Source organism: Piliocolobus tephrosceles, chromosome 20 (assembly GCF_002776525.5).
Source record: "Piliocolobus tephrosceles isolate RC106 chromosome 20, ASM277652v3, whole genome shotgun sequence".
Taxonomy (NCBI): domain Eukaryota; kingdom Metazoa; phylum Chordata; class Mammalia; order Primates; family Cercopithecidae; genus Piliocolobus; species Piliocolobus tephrosceles.
Window position 1 is genome coordinate 1,233,913 of NC_045453.1, and position 17,483 is coordinate 1,251,395.

At 45.9% G+C, this 17,483-nt stretch overlaps 2 protein-coding genes across 9 annotated transcripts in view; both read right to left on the reverse strand.

The window, feature by feature from the left end:
• The window catches only part of PTPRA (protein tyrosine phosphatase receptor type A), a 148,515-nt gene extending 136,046 nt beyond the window's left edge, over positions 1-12,469 (reverse strand). For all 7 annotated transcript variants that reach the window (XM_026455219.1, XM_026455217.1, XM_026455213.1 and 4 more), the window contains exon 1: positions 12,134-12,469. The gene's annotated coding sequence lies outside the window, so the exon portion shown is untranslated. The remainder of the gene's footprint in view (positions 1-12,133) is intronic.
• A 3,386-nt stretch (positions 12,470-15,855) lies between these two features.
• Positions 15,856-17,483, reverse strand: part of VPS16 (VPS16 core subunit of CORVET and HOPS complexes) — a 28,530-nt gene continuing 26,902 nt past the window's right edge. Inside the window, exons 25-26 of one of the 2 annotated variants that reach the window (XR_002733307.2) lie at positions 17,219-17,300; positions 15,856-15,931 (exon numbers count right to left, since the gene is read on the reverse strand). The gene's annotated coding sequence lies outside the window, so the exon portion shown is untranslated. Of the gene's footprint in view, positions 15,932-16,969; positions 17,301-17,483 lie in introns of those variants that run through there. The other variant, XR_002733306.2, reaches the window with a different exon arrangement.

Below are 17,483 nucleotides of genomic sequence, written 5' to 3' on the forward strand. Positions count from 1 at the left end.
AGAGTAACAAATTTGGCAAATATGGGAGAAATTGGAACCCCTGAGCATTGCTGGGAGAAACTGGACCCCTTTTGCATTGCTGCTAGAACCCTTGTGAGTTGCTACTGGGAATGGGTTGTCACTTTAGAAAACAGTTTGACAGCCCCTCAAAGTTAGTCACCGTTTAACCCAGCAATTCTACTCCTGGGTATATATATACCTAAGACAAATTAAAACCTATGACCACACAAAAATTTATACCTGAATATTAATAGCAGCATCGTTCATAAAGCCAAAAAGTAGAAACAAATAAATGTCCATCAACTGATGAACCAGTTAGTCAAATGTTCAATATAATGGAATATATTGAATATAATATTCAATATAATGGAATATTATTCAGCCATAAGAAGGAATGAAGACTGATACATGGTACAACATGAACGAACCCCAAAAACACTATGCTAAGTAAAAGAAGCCAGCTACAAAAGGTCACATATTGCATGATTTCATTTATATGAAATGTCCAGAACAGGCAAATCCAAAGAAACAGGAAGATTAGTAGTTGCCAGGGACTGGAGGGAGGGCAGAATGAGAAGTGAGGCTAATGGGCGCAGGGTCTCTTTTTGGGGTGATGAAATGTTCTTAAACTAGACAGTGGCAAAAGCTGCACAACTCTATGCATATACTAAAAACCACAGAACTACACACTTTAAAAGGGAGAATTTTATATGTAAGTTATAGCTCAATAATGATTATATGGAAAAAAAATTACAGTGAGGAAAATGCTCTCCCACTGCACATTTCTTTCTAAGGAAAGTAGCTCCTTTCTCATTCACTATTTAAATAATACTTTTACTTGAAGAGACAGATTAAAGATATTAATTTTTCAAATGATATTTGCTAGATTCAGGTTGAGTACTCCTTACCTGAAATGCCTGGGACCAGAAGTATTTCAGATTTCAGGTATTTTTCAGATTTTGTAATATTTGCATTATTCCTATTGGTTGAACATCCCTGATCCAAAACTTCAAAATCTGAAATGCTCCAATGAGCATTTCCTTTGTGTGTCATGTCAGCACTCAAAAAGTTTTGGATTTGAGGCCAGGCATGGTAGCTCACACCTATAATCTCGGCACTTTGGGAGGCTGAGGTGGGAGGATCGGTTGGGCCCAGGAGTTTGAGAGCAGCCAGGGAAACACGGCAAAACCCTGTCTCTACAAAAAATACAAAAATTAGCTGGGCATGGTGGTGCATGCCTGTAGTCCCAGTTACTCAGGAGGCTGAGGTGGGAGGATCACCCAAGCCCAGGAGGTCAAGGCTGCAGTGAGCCATGATCATGCCACTGCACTCCAGCCTGGGCTACATACACCTGTCTCAAAAACAAAAACAAACAACAAAAAAAAAGTGTTGGATTTGGGAGCCTTTTGGATTTCGTATTAGGATTACTCAACCTGTAGCCACTTATCATAACAAAAAGTTGGCATTTTTTTTTAAAAAGAAAAATGTAAAACTCATCAACAACTCTACTACAAGATAATTAACAAATAAGCGGACTCAAGACCCTGCCCATAGAGAGGTAATAAATGAATTTCACGAATTTCATTCTTTTATTCAGTCAAAGCAGCCCTGTTCCATTAATTTACATTCAGTCTATTATTCCATATAGTAATGTTCTTACAAAGGCAATCGTTTACTAACTATTAAGAATATGTCACTGGGCATGGTGGCTCACGCCTGTAATCCCAGCACTTTGGGAGGCTGAGGCAGGCGGATCATGAGGTCAGGAGATTGAGACCATCCTGGCTAACACGGTGAAACCCCGTCCCTACTAAAAATACAAAAAATTAGCCCGGCATAGTGGCGGGTGCCTGTAGTCCCAGCTACTTGGGAGGCTGAGGCAGGAGAATGGCGTGAACCCAGGAGGCGGAGCTTGCAGTGAGCCGAGATCGTGCCACTGCACTCCAGCCTGGGTGACAGAGCGAGACTCTGCCTAAAAAAAAAAAAAAAAAGAGTATGTCTTCTCCAGTACAACTTTCCTCCAGTAGCTCACTAAAGAAGTGGTCTGGCCAGGCATGGTGGCTCACGCCTGTAATCCCAGCACTCTGGGAGGCCGAGGCAGGCGGATCACAAGGTCAGGAGATCAAGACCACCCTGGATAACACAGTGAAACCCCCGTCTCTATTAAAAATACAAAAAACTTAGCTGGGCGTGGTGGCGGGTGCTGCTAGTCCCAGCTACTTGGGAGGCTGAGGCAGGAGAATGGCGTGAACCCATGAGACGGAGTTTGCAGTGAGCCGAGATCATGCCACTATGCTCCAGCCTGGGCAACAGAGCGACACTCTGTCTCAAAAAAAAATAAAAATAAAAATAAAAAGTGGTCCTTATTCTTGGATGTAACTACTAAAAGATAATCGGAGTCAAGAGACTGAGCCCATCCTGGCTAACACGGTGAAACCCCATCTCTACTAAAAGTACAAAAAAATTAGCCGGGCGTGGTGGCGGGCGCCTGTAGACGCAACTACTCAGGAGGCTGAGGCAGGAGAATGGTGTGAACCCGGGAGGTGGAGTTTTCAGTGAGCTGAGATTGAGCCACTGCACTCCGGCTTGGGTGACAGAGCGAGACTCTGTCTCAAAAAAAAAAAGAAAAAAGAAAATCTAGACCTGGCACGGTTGGCACGGTGGCTCATGCCTGTAATCTCAGCACTTTGGGAAGTCTTTTGGCTCGTGGATCACTTGAGCCAGGAGTTCGAGGCCAGCCTGGGCAACACAGTGAGACCTCACCTCTCCTAAAAATAAAAAATAAAAAAACACGTATGGTGGTGCATACCTGTGCTCCCAGCTACTTGGAAGGCTGAGGTAGGATGACCACTTGAGACTGGGAGGTCAAGGCTGCAGTGAACCATGATGGTGCCACTGCACTCCAGCCTGGGTGAAAGAATAAAACCGTCTCAAAAAAGAAAAGAAAAGAAATAAAGAAAGAAAAGAGAATCTAGCAATACCGAGACATGCTAGAAGCTTCTGTACTTTCACAACCACATACTAAACTTCTCACACTACAAAATTTGTCCTAATATTGTTTGTTCACATATTCAGCAATGTTTTCTATACATCTTCCAATGGTATTTTGATTTCCTGACAAAATTATTTTCCATGTAGTACATCAGTCTGCTTTTTGTTTAAGTGGGCCTTTTGGGGGTGGGGCAAGAAGAATCTGCCAAGGGTATGTGGTTTTTTGTCTTTTTTTCCCCCCTGAAACAGTCTCACTGTCTCCTAGGCTAAAGTGCAGTGATGCAATCTCAGCTCACTGCAACCTCCGCCTCCTGGGTTCAAGCGATTCTCCTGCCTCAGCCTCTCGAGTAGCTGGGACTACAGGCGCGCGCGCCCACCATGCCCGGCTAATTTCTGTATTTTTGGTAGAGACAGGGTTTTGTCATGTTGGCCAGGCTGGTCTCAAACTCCTGACCTCAGGTGATCCGTCCACCTGAGCCTCCCAAAGTGCTAGAATTCCAAGCATGAGCCACTGTACCCAGCCCCATTTTGTCTTGTATAAGAACAATAAACTTAAAAACTGGTCAGGCATGGTGGTTCACACGTGTAGTCCCAGAGCTTTGGAAGGCCAAGATGGGAAGATTGTTTGAGCCCAGGGGTTCAATGCTGCAGTGAGCTATCATTGTGCCACTGTACTCCAGCCTGGGCAACAGAGTGAGACCCCGTCTCTTAAAAACAAGAAATCCTCAAAATATAAATTTTGATCATTGAAGTTAGCAAAATTTTGTAAAGCATCTGATGGAATATCCTTTATCTTTAAGCATCACTGCAAAAAAAAAAAAAAAATGTAGAGGTTCTCTTTATGTTGCCAGGTTTTGGTTTTCAAATGTCTTCATACTGGTGACAGATCCTCATATTTTATTATTTAGTATCTCAAAGTTTTACATCCTTTTTTTGTTTTTTTTTTTTGGAGACGAAGTCTTGCTCTGTCACCCAGGCTTGAGTGCAGTGGCAAGATCTCGGCTCACTGCAAACTCCACCTCTCGGGCTCAGGTGATTCTCCTGCCTCAGCCTCCCGAGTAGCTGAGGTTACAGGCATGCACTACCACACCCAGCTAATGTTTGCATTTTTAGTAGAGACGGAGTTTCACCATGTTGGCCAGGTTGGTCTTGAACTCCTGACCTCAGGTGATCCACCCGCCTCAGTCTCCCCAAGTGTTGGGATTACAGGAATGAGCCACTGTGCTTGGCCCATCCACCCATCCTTTTTTTTTTTTTTTGGGACAGAGTCTCACTCTGCCTCCAGGCTGGAATGCAGTGGCAAAAATCCCAGCTCACTGCAACCCCAGCTCACTGCAACCTCCACCTCCAAGGTTCAAGTGATTCTGCCGCCTAAGCCTCCAGCGTAGCTGAGATTATGCAGAGGCACATGCCACCACACCAGGCTAATTCTTGTATTTTTAGTAGAGATAGGGTTTCATTATGTTGGCCAGGATGGTCTTGATCTCTTGACCTTGTGATCCACCCGCCTTGGCCTCCCAAAGTGCTGGGATTACAGGTGTGAGCCACTGCACCGGGCCCTCCTTTTTTTTTTTTTAAAAACCAGTCTCCCTCTGTCCCCCAGGTTGGAGTACAGTGGTACAATCACGGCTCACTGCAGCCTTTAACTCCTGGGTTCAAGCAATCTGCTGCCTCAGTCTCCTAAGTAACTGGGACTACAGGCACGTGACACCACACGGCTAATTTTTTATTTTTAGTAGAGATGAGGTCTCGCTATGCTGCCCAGGTTTGTCTTGAGCTCCTAGCCTCCTGCGCCTCAGGCTCCCAAAACAGTGGGATTATGGGTGTGAGCCACTGTGCAGCTGGGTTCTATATACGATTAAAAGGAATCTTAAAGCAAGATTCCTATTAATGATAGAGTCCATGTTTCTCATAAATTTCCTGATACTTTCCAATTTAGTAAGAGCTGACTTATTTGAATAGCTCACCAAGAATTCATCACAGGAGTTGGACTAGTATCAGCTCTGACATCTTGTTTGCTTGTGCTTGTATTATTAGTATTTTATTCAATCACTGGTTTCTTTGCATGTCCATTTTGTAAAGGCTAGTTCAATGAAAACTGGTTAATATAAACTATTAACAACATGTTGCAATACATGGAGAACAAATGTATAAATATGTCTCTGCTCACTGCAGAATTCAGTCTCTTCCTTCAGGACACCCAAAGTTCTAGAGGTAACACATTAACTGTTTGCCTATAGACCCAAGAAGATACCAGTGACAATTTCTAAATTAAACATTTTATCTTATCTTTTAGATAAAAACAATAAAAACTTTTAAATTTTCTTCCAGTTCCCCTGGATCATCTTATCTACCTCACTTTGAAAACTACTGCTCTGGACTACTGCTCTGAAAACTACTGCCACAGTGAACTTTTTAACAACTACAAATCAGATCAGTTCACTCTTCTGCTTAAAAATCCTTCAAAGATTTAGCTCTGCCTTCAGGATCAAGTCCAAAATCCTTGCATGCCATACAGGACCCTCAACTCTGCCCCCTGACATTCTCTTGTCTCAACCCTGTCTTTAGTCTCTAGTTCTCAATCCTGGCTACACATTAGAATCACCTGGGGAGTTAAAATATATATACAGGTATGCATCACTTAACAATGGGGATACGGCCGGGCGCGGTGGCTCAAGCCTGTAATCCTAGCACTTTGGGAGGCCAAGACGGGCGGATCACAAGGTCAGGAGATGGAGACCACCCTGGCTAATAGGGTGAAACCCGTCTCTACTAAAGAATACAAAAAACTAGCCGGGCGATGAGGCGGGCGCCTGTAGTCCCAGCTACTTGGGAGGCGGAGGCAGGAGAATGGCCTAAACCTGGGAGGCGGAGCTTGCAGTGAGCTGAGATCCGGCCACCACACTCCAGCCTGGGCGACAGAGCCAGACTCCGTCTCAAAAAAAAAACAAAAAACAATGGGGATACATTCTGAGGATGAGTCGTGATGTGATTTCATAATTCTGCAAACATCATAAAAGTTACTTACACAAAATGAGATGGTACAGCTTGCTACATATCTAGGCTATATTGTATAACCTACTGCTCCTAGGCTACAAACCTGTACAGCATGTTACTGTACTGAATACTGTAAGTAACACAATAAATATCTGTGTATTTAAATATCTAAAAACAGAAAAGGTATAGTAAATTATGGATTATAATCTTATGGGACCACTGTTGTATATGCAGTCTCTCCTTGATGGAAACATTGTTATACTGTGCATGACTGTATACACATTCTCAGGCCCCACTTGAGACCAATTAAATCAAAATGCCTGTGGGTGGGACATTTGCAACCCTGATTTTTCTAAGCTCCCCAGATGAATCTAAAGTGCAGCCTAGGCAGAGAATTACTTTGTCACTGCAAGCCACCTGCCCCTTCCTGTTCACCATGGTCAGCCAGTTTTAGGTGCTCACCAAGCTCTCAATTAGGCCTTGCTATGTCAAGTGTGATCCACCCACCAGCAGCATCTGCCTCACCCAGGAGCTGGTTAGTAACACAGAATCCCAAGTCCCACCCCAGACCTACTGATTCAGGACTTGGCATTTTAACAAGACTCCCAGATGGTTCATGAGCACATTCAATTTAGCCAAGCGCTGCCCTGAGCTACCAAATCCCTTCTCAGCTCAGGGCCTTTACAAATGTTTAACTGCAAATGTTGTTTAGCTGCTGAACTTCTCTGGCACTCCCAAAACACCCTATTCTTCCCCTTTCATCACATCTATAATTACCATAGGTGATTAATGTCTGTCTACTACACTAACCCAAAAGTGTCATGAGGACAAACATCACATCCATGTTACTCTGGGGTGTCCCCAGCTTCCAGCACAATGCCTTGTATTTTCAACTGAACAGCATCTAGTCTTATATTTTATATTGCTATGATCCTATTCTAAACTTCCACAATATTTCAGTCTTATCAACCAAATCTTTCTTCAACCACGAGTTGGCTTTAGTTACATAAATCTTGGAGATAATCTATATCACAGCACCGTATTTCTTTCAAAAAATCTAAATTAGCTACTGGTCTCTTCTTCCAAAGCAATGTAAATTAAACCTAATTCAAGGTATCATTACATTTCTTTGTAATAGCACTAGATGGGCAGTCAAGAAATGGCCCCATAAATTGCTGATAGTGTTGGAAACTAGTTCAACCTTTCCAGATTGCAATTAGGCACTGAAACTGTATCCTCTGACTTGGTGAGCCCAGGCTGGGCTAAGAGTACAAGGAAATAATTCAAAAGAAGTATTTGAATAAGAGGTATAAAAGTACCATTTATAATAGTAAAAAGGTAGAAAAAAGAATAAAAAGGATTGCACCAACTACAGCTGTTGGCTGAGAATGGTGGCTCACACCTATAATCCCAGCACTTTGGGAGGCCAAGGTGGGTGGATCACTTGAGTTCAGGAGTTCAAGACCAGCCTGGGCAACATGAGAATGTCTCAACAAAAAATAAAAAAATTAGCTGGTTGTGGTGGCACAGACCTGTGCAGTCCCAGCTATTTGGGTGGCTGAGATGGGAAGATCATTTAGCCCAGGAGATCAAGGTTGCAGTGAGCTGTGATCATGACACTGCACTCTAGCCTAGGTGGCAGAGTGAGACCTTGTCTTAAAAACAAACAAACAAATAAAAAAAACTACAATTGTCAATGAATGGAATACCATACTGTGATTTTTTTTTTTTTTTTTTTTGAGATGGAGTCTCACTCTGTCACCAGGCTGGAATGCAGTGGCAAGATCTTAGCTCACTGCAACCTGCGTCTCCTGGGTTCAAGTGATCCTCATGCCTTAGCCTCCCGAGTAGCTGGGATTACAGGCACATGCCACCACACCCAGCTAATTTTTGTATTTTCAGTAGAGATGGGGTTTCACCATGTTGGCCAGGATGGTCTTGATTTCTTGACCTCATGATCCGCCCTCCTGGGCCTCCCAAAGTGCTGGGATTTACAGGCGTGAGCCACCACACCCAGTCTGTGATTTTAAATGAACAAATACTTAAATGAGTAAATATAAAATATTTTATGCTATTCAAGAATTCAAAAATCATAAAATCATATTCTGTATGTACTGACTGCTACTATAAAAATTATGTCTTGTACACTGACACAAATGGATGTGAATTTAGAGTAAAATAAATATAGTTTTACATTTAATGGATTCTCTTTTCTATAGAGAATACATTAAAATAAATTTTAATGTTGGGCTATTTTTGGGCTTGCTGTTCAGTTTTATTAAGTTAGTGTTATATTATTGCTATTTTTGTTGTACTCAGACTCACTAAAAAACCATTTCTTCACCGGGCATGGTGGCTCACGCCTATAATCTCAGCACTTTGGGAGGCCAAGGCAGGCGGATCACCTGAGGTCAGGAGTTCAAGACCAGCCTCACCAACATGGAGAAAACCCGTCTTTACTAAAAATACAAAATTATCCAGGCGTGGTGGCACATGCCCGTAATCCCAGCTACTCAGGAGGCTCAGGAGAATCGCTTGAACCCGTGAGGCAGAGGTTGCGTGAGCCAAGACAGCGACATTGCACTCCAGCCTGGCCAACAAGCGCAAAACTCCATCTCAAAAAACAAACAAACAAACAAACAAAAAACATTTCTTCAGCTTTGGCATTTGGAAACATTTATTAGTTATTGCACTGGAAAGTAAAATGACAAGATTCTATATTTGGCCAGTTTCCCTCTCATAACTCAAACTTCACCTGCATCTCATTTTTTTCCATGTGAAAACGGAAAAAAACAATGCAATAATGTTTACAAGCTGACACTGAGCACCTCCAATGAAAGGTGCTGGCAAACACAAACATGCAGGGTGCAAAAATACAAAGCAAAAAACCCACCACCACCCACACTGATCATCTTGCACAAGTTACTTTTATCCTTCTGAGCCTCAACATCTCCCTCTGTAGATTCGAATAAACTGGCTAGAATCGCATAGGGTAGGGGGAGGATTTGCGGAGGAAAAGTAGGCATATAATAGCTGAAAAAGCATTGTAGTTGATCCTCCTGAATTCTCTGAAGATCATCTACCTAGCCACACATTTTGGGGGAGAGGATAAATTGGTACAACCGCCTGAAAACAGGTGACAGTTTGGCTCCATGTCTGCAAATCAAAAATGCAGACATATCCCTTGACCCAGTAATTCCACTTGTAAAAGCATATTGTTCAGATAACTTTGCAAATGAGCACATAACACAGTATGTACAAAGACATTCATTGTATTGCTGTAATATAAGAACCTGGAAACAAATATTTAACCCAAAGATGTTACAGTACAGCCATACAATTAAACAAGTAAAAGAATGTCAACAGAAAGAACAAATAACTCTCTCTATATATTGATAATAGAATGATTTCCTAAATATGTTAAGTAAAAAAACCCAGTAAGGTGTGAGTGGTACGTCCCATGGTGGGAGGAATATGGACAAGCAGGCACATATTTATAAAGGAACAGTGTCTATGGAAGGCCATACAAACTGAAAACTTCAGCCATCTCTGGGGAGGAGGTTAGGGAGACAGGAGACTTGGGGCCAGGGTAGGAGGGACATTCTTCTCTATATACTCTTTTGTATTGCTAGAAGTTTTGAATTTTTCTCTCATCTGCATTAATTATATTTTCCCAAAATGGAGCAGGATTCTCTCTACACCTTCCTCTGGATCTAAGAGGCTATGATTCTACCTCTGTCAGACCTGACCAATGCCTCCTATATTGCAGGAACATCTGCATTTGGTCCTATAATGCCCCTAAATGATCTTTCCAAAACTCTTTCAGCCCAAGTCCCTGGCCTCCTTTAAATCCTCTAGTAGCTCTCCAGCTACCTGATCCAGCTATGATTAACCTCTTTCCTCCTCCCCAAGGACAGTGGATTCCTTCCACCACCAAGTCTGCTTGTGCTGCTCCCTCTTGCCTATGTGTGCAGTCCACCATGGAAAAACTCCTATGCATCTTTCATGATCTGAAGAACCCCCCGTCTCAGGAAAGCTTTCCCAAATCACCCAGGCAGGGGATGCTCCCTGCACAGCCTGGCAGCGGCTCTGGAAATACATCGCCAAAATTCAAATCTTGACTATTCCCTCATTTTACCACTGTTTGGCCTCAGTTTCCAACCCTGTAGAGTAGGAACAAGCCCTTTTATGACTTGAAAAGACTTGAGGGAATTCATGGAAAACATTTATTACATAGCTTGTCACAAAGCCAATAAAATATAGCTATTATTATTACAATCTTATAGCACCTGTGATGTATTTATATCCACCTGCCCTACATTAGACTCTGAGCTCCACAAAGGTAAGGACTGACTTCTTCACTGTTGTATCCCAAGCAATCCACCTGACAAAGGGAAGGCACATGAATGTACTTAAGCCAGAGGATTGGTTTTTCTGGTTCTGTATTTCACCCAGATGTTAAGTGGCTAAACAGAGAACAGCCCCCGGGATCCCACCATGCCTTACAATGCACGTTATCAGCCAGGCCGCTTTGAGCAGGTAGAGGTGAGAAGAGACTGAAGGGCTTTTAGTCTTTCAGACACAGTTTTTTGGAGGCCAATGGGATATGGGACCTACCAGTTCCCACCCGCTGACTGCTTATAGGGCCTGGGTGGGATGGACATGCAGAAGTGTGGAATCAGAAATACTAAAAGTCCTGGCATGTACTCGAAGCAGGCCTTCAAAACACGAAAAAATCTCTTGGGAAGTGGATAATGGGAAATAAACAGAGCCTAGGCATAAGAGAAGAGATTGGAAAGAATCTACAAGACAACTTGGAGGAAGAATTCTCCCAGCATGGAAGACAGAAAGGTGGGCAAGACACAGCTCCTGCCCGCAAGAAGCTTCTCAAATGAGAAGAACTTTAAAAGAAAAAGTGGAGCTTAGCAGGTAAAGGTGGGGAAGAAAGAGGATCACATAAAACAAAAACATCCCAACATGTGATGGAGCAGTCAAGCAGCTCTGAATAACAGCCAGCAAGGGGGATGAGGGGAAGGAGAATGGAAGGATTAGATTAAGCTAAAAGGAGTAAACTGAGGCAAGATTGTCAAGGGCTTTGTATGACCTGATAAAGCATTTTAGGCTTCATTCATCCCATGGGAAAAAGAAAAGCGAGGGAGTTTTTAAGTAAACAAGTGACAGCATCAGATCTGTGTTTCTGAAAGGAGTGGCCAGGCAGGAAGATGTTCGCCCTTTCCTAGTCAGTCCTCCTCTCTCCCACCATCTTCTGTTTCTCGGGCTGCCTGCACAGCTAGCAGGTGGCAAACGAAGCCGTCTCCGGGGTGATGTGACTGGTTCTAGAGCCAGAATCCCTCTCCTGGGCAAAAGCTTCTGATGGTGTTCACCCTGCAGAGGGTGGATCTGCACATTCTTCCTTTCCTGTCTTACAATATCATTAGTGATCTCAAAAATAAAAACAAAACCCTCAAGACAGGACTCAGCTCTGCTATTTTTTTTTTTTTTTTTTATCTTCAGGAGATATAATCAGGAACTAATTTTTTCAAAAAAATTTTTTTTATTTACCGAAAGTAAAAATGGAGGGGACCTGCGTTCTCAATTGGCCTATTCTGAATTCTGGGCAGCTCTCAGCCCTTATTTCCCTTCTTAAATAGCCTCAACAGCTGGGAGAGGGCGGCAAGGAGAGGGGCCTGGGAGACGGGCCGGGGGACCGAGGGAGGTGGACTTGAAGGGAAAGAAAAGTTGGTCACTGCAAAAGCAAATTTTCTCATGCCAGGAGTTTTCCTCTTTCCTCCCATTAAATGGACTTGAGCAAATTCTGTTCTCGCCATTCTAAGTTTCTTCTCTGAGAATGAACTCTGGCAGTGCCCTGGCCTGGTCCCAGGAGGACGCACGCAAAGTTCCTGGGCAGTCGCAAGGGGTCGGTGCCCGGGCCAGCATGTTTCCGGGGATCCCCTCCCCACGACAGACCCGCAAGGATGCACAATCAAATTGCAGGCGCCCGCAGACTTCCACCCGGAAAAGAGGGCTGAGGGCTGAGGGCTGAGGGCTGAGGGCTCCGGGCTTGGGCCCGGGACCCCTCCCACCGCCCCCGGGAGCCGCCCCGCCTTCCGGAGCCCACCCGGGCGCAGCGGCCGCGAACACTCACAGAGTCTGGCGTTGGGCGGGACCGCTGGGGACGAGGAGAGCGGCTCCGCCTCGGCTCCGCGGCGGCGTTTCGGGCCGCCACTCGCCCTCAGGGCCGCCGCCCGGCCCGCGGCTCCGAGCCCCGCGGCGGCGGCGGCGGCCTCGCCTCCATGGCGAGGGGAAGCGGCTGTGGGGAGACTGGGCGGGCGGCGGTGATGGCGGCAGCAGCCGGGGTCCGAGCGCGATCGCGCGCGCGCGCGTCTCTGTCAGCACCGCACTAGCTGCAGCCTCGCTCCCGACCTGGCCTTGGCTGTAAGACGCGTGTTCATTGGCTGTTCAGAGACAGGCGCTGGTTGGCCGACAGCGAACGGGCGTCTCCGGCCCGCGCGGGCCCCGCCCTTGTGCACCGCTAGACTCTCACTCGCTGGCTGAGGCCTCGAACCCGGTTCCACGGTCTCCAGATAGCTCGGGAGGGGTTCGCCCCGGGGCCGCCCAATCCTTCGGGAAGCTGGACCCCGGAAGGACTGGCCGCGGGTGCACCAGTGCCTTCCGCCACTCTACAGTCACAGGCCCCAGGACTTGGGGCCTTCTTCCCAGTTTACAGATGAGGAAACCGAGGCCAGGGACAAACTACACCAATGTCTAGCCACCAGGGCGGCATGGAACTCGAGAGCCATCTTCCTAATCCTCTCCAAACGTGATACTGTGGGTCTTTTTTTCCCTCCCCTAATTGCTGCAGGTATTTAAAGAACGACGGATCTCACTGGGGAGGGAGAGGAACCTGTCAAGTCCCTAGAACGGGTCTGGCTCCGTGGGTGTCATCTTACATCAAGTCAGCCCACGCCGTCCCCACCCGAGCTCCAGGGTAACCTCCCCGGCTTTCCAGATGCGCCTGCTAGGGCCCTGCTCGCCACCGAGCTGAGTAGAAGCACAACACGTGGTGTTCTGCGATGGGGGTGCCTTTTGCGATAGGCCTGGCGGGGCAGGGGAAGCGCAAAACTCGGAGAGGAGCCAGAGTGCGCCCTCCCCAGGCCGGGGTTGGGGCGTGTACCCCTTTCCCGGCGCTCCCGGCACCGCGTCTGGCGCGTAGCACCCCCGAAGCAATCGTTCAGTGCATCTAGTGGCAGCAGGTTCCTACGCGGATCCCCGCGGCTGCTGCAGGACTTGAGCGTCTGCGGCTGAAGGCCGATTACGCAGTCGTGATAGGTGGTAGCAAATGCGACATTTCGCCGGGTTTCCCCAGTAGGGGCCCCTGGGCGCGCAGGGCGAGCGGCTGGGCGTCTGCAGGCGATAGACAGATTTGCACAGCAGCGCGCAAACCGAGCTTGCGGGTAGGGGACGCTTCATCCTCGACCGAGGGTCTGCGGTTCCCGGGGTAGGTGGCGGTGTCTCTCTCCTCCAGACCGGGCAGCCCCTGAGGCCCCCTCACGCAACCCAGGCCGGTTTAGGACTCTGTGCCCCACTCCTCCGTATTGTGGAATGTTAGTCCATGCTAACCAGAGCCATGGTCTGGGAATATGGGTGGGGCGGGCCTCAGGCCATCCCCTCCCCAGCAGGGAAGTGTCTCCTTGACTGGGAGTTGTGACTCTCTCTCTCCCTCTCAGCAGGACCAGCCTAGAGGTGTGGGTGAAATGGCCGAACCCAAGACACCTCTGACCAATAGACACTCCAGCCCAAAGGCCCAGAGTCCCACACGCCTAGTCTCCTAACAGTCAGACCCCAGTGAGGGTGGATCCTTTCCCACACCCAGCATTCACATTTCTCTGGAAGTCCAAACTCAATCTATCCCCCGACACCGAATGGAAAAGTGAAAAGCTGGAAGTCAAAGTGTGAAAACCCCTAACAAGTAATGACTGCAAGCGCAGGAGGTACCCCAGTAGCTAGGATGGCAGCCCTATGCTCTAGAACCAAATTCCACCGGCTTACTTTTGTCTTGTATCTAATTTACACTACTATTTCTTAATATATTTCTTTTTGTTGATTAGTTTTTTACTTGTAGTTTGTGTTACCCTAGAAGGGGTTGACATGCTACTTATATTTTTAATATAATTGAAATAGTGATTGCAGTAAGTGTTCATCTTTGAGACTCTCTGAAGGACCCCATTTGGATATGACCACACTTGGGAAAATTGTTGGGCGTGGTAGTCAGAGAGCCCGGGTCTCCAGCCCCACCATGTGCTGGGTGACCTGAGCCTCCCTCTGCAACTCTTCCTGGAACTTCCCAGGGCTGTATTGAGAATTAGGCATGTTCAGCTTGGCAAGTAACCCATTCTCAGGAAATGAAAGTCCTTTCTCCCCATGAGACAGATGCACTATGGTCAAAGCATTTGTGGTGTGTGTACAGGGGTGACAGAACTAGACCCTGGAGACCCTCTGGGAAGGAGGGTTCAGCTCAGCAACCACACAGATGCTGTTTCCATTGGAAGAAGACAGAGCCCCCTCCTCAGCTGCCTGCCTGTAGAGACCTGCCCAGCCCTCCATCCTACTTGGCTCCCAGAGTGTCCTGAGCTCCCTCACCCATCATCATCACAGAGTAAAGGGTTATCCTGGGAGAGAAGAGAACTGAGGAAGGGAGGGGAAGCAGTTGCCTGTGCCCAAGCCTACCCAAATGGGGAACTGCAGAGCCCTCCTCCTCCTAGTCCTGCATTAGTCCCAGCCCACAGGAGCACATACCTACAGGTAGGCATTTCTCAGCCATCCCACAGGTACCCCAACAGTCACAGGGTTTATGAGCAAAGGAGAGGACCAGGAGAGCTGGAGGATGGGGGGAAAGGACTCCTGTTTCTTTAGGCAAGTCACTTCCCCTCTTGGGGCCTCCTTTCCCCTTCTAATAAATGGAACAATGAGTCATTCTCGCAACAAATACTTATTGAGTGCAGACCATGTGCTGGACACAGCAGGGAATAAGACAGAAGAGGACAGAAGAGGCCTCTGCTCTCAGGAGCTTACATTCTGGATAGGCACACAGGCAAACAAATGAACAGGAAAATTTCCTAAATGCTGAAATGAAAATAAAGCAAGGCAATAAGATAGGTGAAGTAAATGAGAGCCAAGTCCCTTTGCAGGCCACTATTCAACCCTAAGAGTCTTTTACTCAAACTTTGTATCTAAAAGAGACAGGACATACAGCCCCTTACCCTGAGAAGGTAAGTTGTAGGAGCCTTTGCCCTGATTCTTTCTTTCTTTTTTTTTTTTTTTAAGACGAATTTTCCCTCTTGTTGCCCAAGCTGGAGAGAAATGGCGCCATCTCAGCTCACTGCAACCTCCGCCTCCTGGGTTCAAGCAATCAAGCGATTCTCCCGCCTTGGCCTTCTGAGTAGCTGGGATTACAGGGCCCGCCACCACCGCCAGCTAATTTTTTTGTATTTTTACTAGAGACAGGGTTTCACCGTGTGGGCCAGGCTGGTCTCAAACTCCTGACCCCAGGTGATCCACCCACCTAAGCCTCCCAAAGTGCTGGAATTCTAGGGATGAGCCACTATGGCCGGCCTTTGCCCTGATTCTCCCTGCACTGGCTACCAGTGATATAAGAAGAAATGTTTCCAGATTCTTTGCTTCCAGCTACACAGTCCTAGTCCCAATCCTAGCCCCACACATTGGACAAAACTTGGCCCTGCCCACCCCTGTAGGTATAGGCCTGCTGTACAATCTGCTCAGGGCAGAAGGCATCTCACACTAATTTCAACTGAGCAAGTAAGGATTTGAAAAAAGAAAATCCCAGTTCTGGTTTTTAAATGTCACAATTTATAGACTTATATATCTGTCAAAACTCAGAAAATTATATTTAACATCTGTGGATGGCATTGTATGTAGATTGTGCCTGAAAAGAAAAAAAAAATTGCAAACTGAAAATGAACTCGTTATTGAAATGCATTCTGAAGTATTTAGGGGGAGGTGTACTAATGCTGCAGCTTACTTTGAAATATATGAAAAATACGATGGATTGACATACAGGAATGGATAGATGAACAGATGAACAGATGTGTGATATAGTAAGATGCTAATAGTAGAATCTATGTGGTAGTTATACAAATGTTCACTGTAAAATTATTTCTACCTGGCTGTATGTTTGAAAGTTTTTATAATAAACTGTAGAGGTGGGGGGGCATATCAGTGACTAATTTTACAAAAAAGTATACAAAACTGCCTTTAACTTTTAAGCAACTCTCCCCATAGACAATTCCAATGCTTCTCTACATGCACACACACCTTTTATAAAGTTGAAATCACTGTTTATATACATTTTTCATCATTGTTAAAAGTTATTTCTTACATATTTCTAAAACTTCATGTGTATAGTGTTTAATGTTTACATAGTCTATGAGTAAATATATTGTATGTTACTTTGGGGATGTGGGTTTTATATTGTGTACATTCTAAAAGCACTGGCCAAGCCTCCCTTTCCAGAGAGGAAAACTGTGTTGTTTGGTAGCAATCCTTTTTCACTGAGAACTTGAAAAGCTGGGAAAACATTTTTTAAAGGCATCAAAGAGCTACCAGGGCAGTGAAGAATTGTGGGGCCAAGACTGGAGACAAAAAAAAAAAAAAAACCCAGAATGATGAGCCCAGTATTGGGGATTATTTCCTTTCCTCTTGTTTGCTGATTCCAAAATGGAAAGCTGATGAGCTGTGCCAGATTGTGATTCCAAAAACTAGTCACAGTATTTCCAGAACCTTGCTACTCTCTTGTCAGGAGGTAGAGTCCAGGCCAGGTTCAGAGGCTCATGCTGTAATCCTAGCACTTTTTGAGAGGCTGAGGAGGGAGGACTGCTTGAGCTCAGGAGTTTAAAACTAGCCTGGGCATCATAAGGAGATCCCTGAGACCCCATCTCTACCACCCGCCCCCCACACCGCAAAAAAAAAAAAAAAAAAAAAAAGGGGGAGTCTATTTCCCCTTGAAATTGGTGGGGTGGGCCTATATTATTGCTGTGACAAACACTCTAGCAGATGTGACATGGTGTAACTTCCAAACCTAGGTTAGAAAGGCAGTCCAGATTCTACCTGGCTCCCTCTTGAGATGCTTGCCCTTGGGACCCAGCCACTATGTTGCAGGTGTTCTGGCAGACCACCCCAGCTAAGGTCCCAGTTAAGGCCCAGCGTCACTCACCAGGCGTGGGAGTTAGTGAGCTTTCACATGATTTGAGCCCCTAGCTGTCAACCTTTTAGTCTTCCAGTTGATGCCTCAGACACTATGAAACAGACACAAACCATCCCTGTTATAACCTGTCTAGATTCTTGACCCACATAATAAATGGTGAACATGATAGTTATTTAATATTTGACTTATTATCTCCTTGAAGGACTTTCACAAACTTTCATTTACAAGTCAGGTCAGAAAAGGAAAAAAAGAAATACCTTCTCAGGCCCTGAGT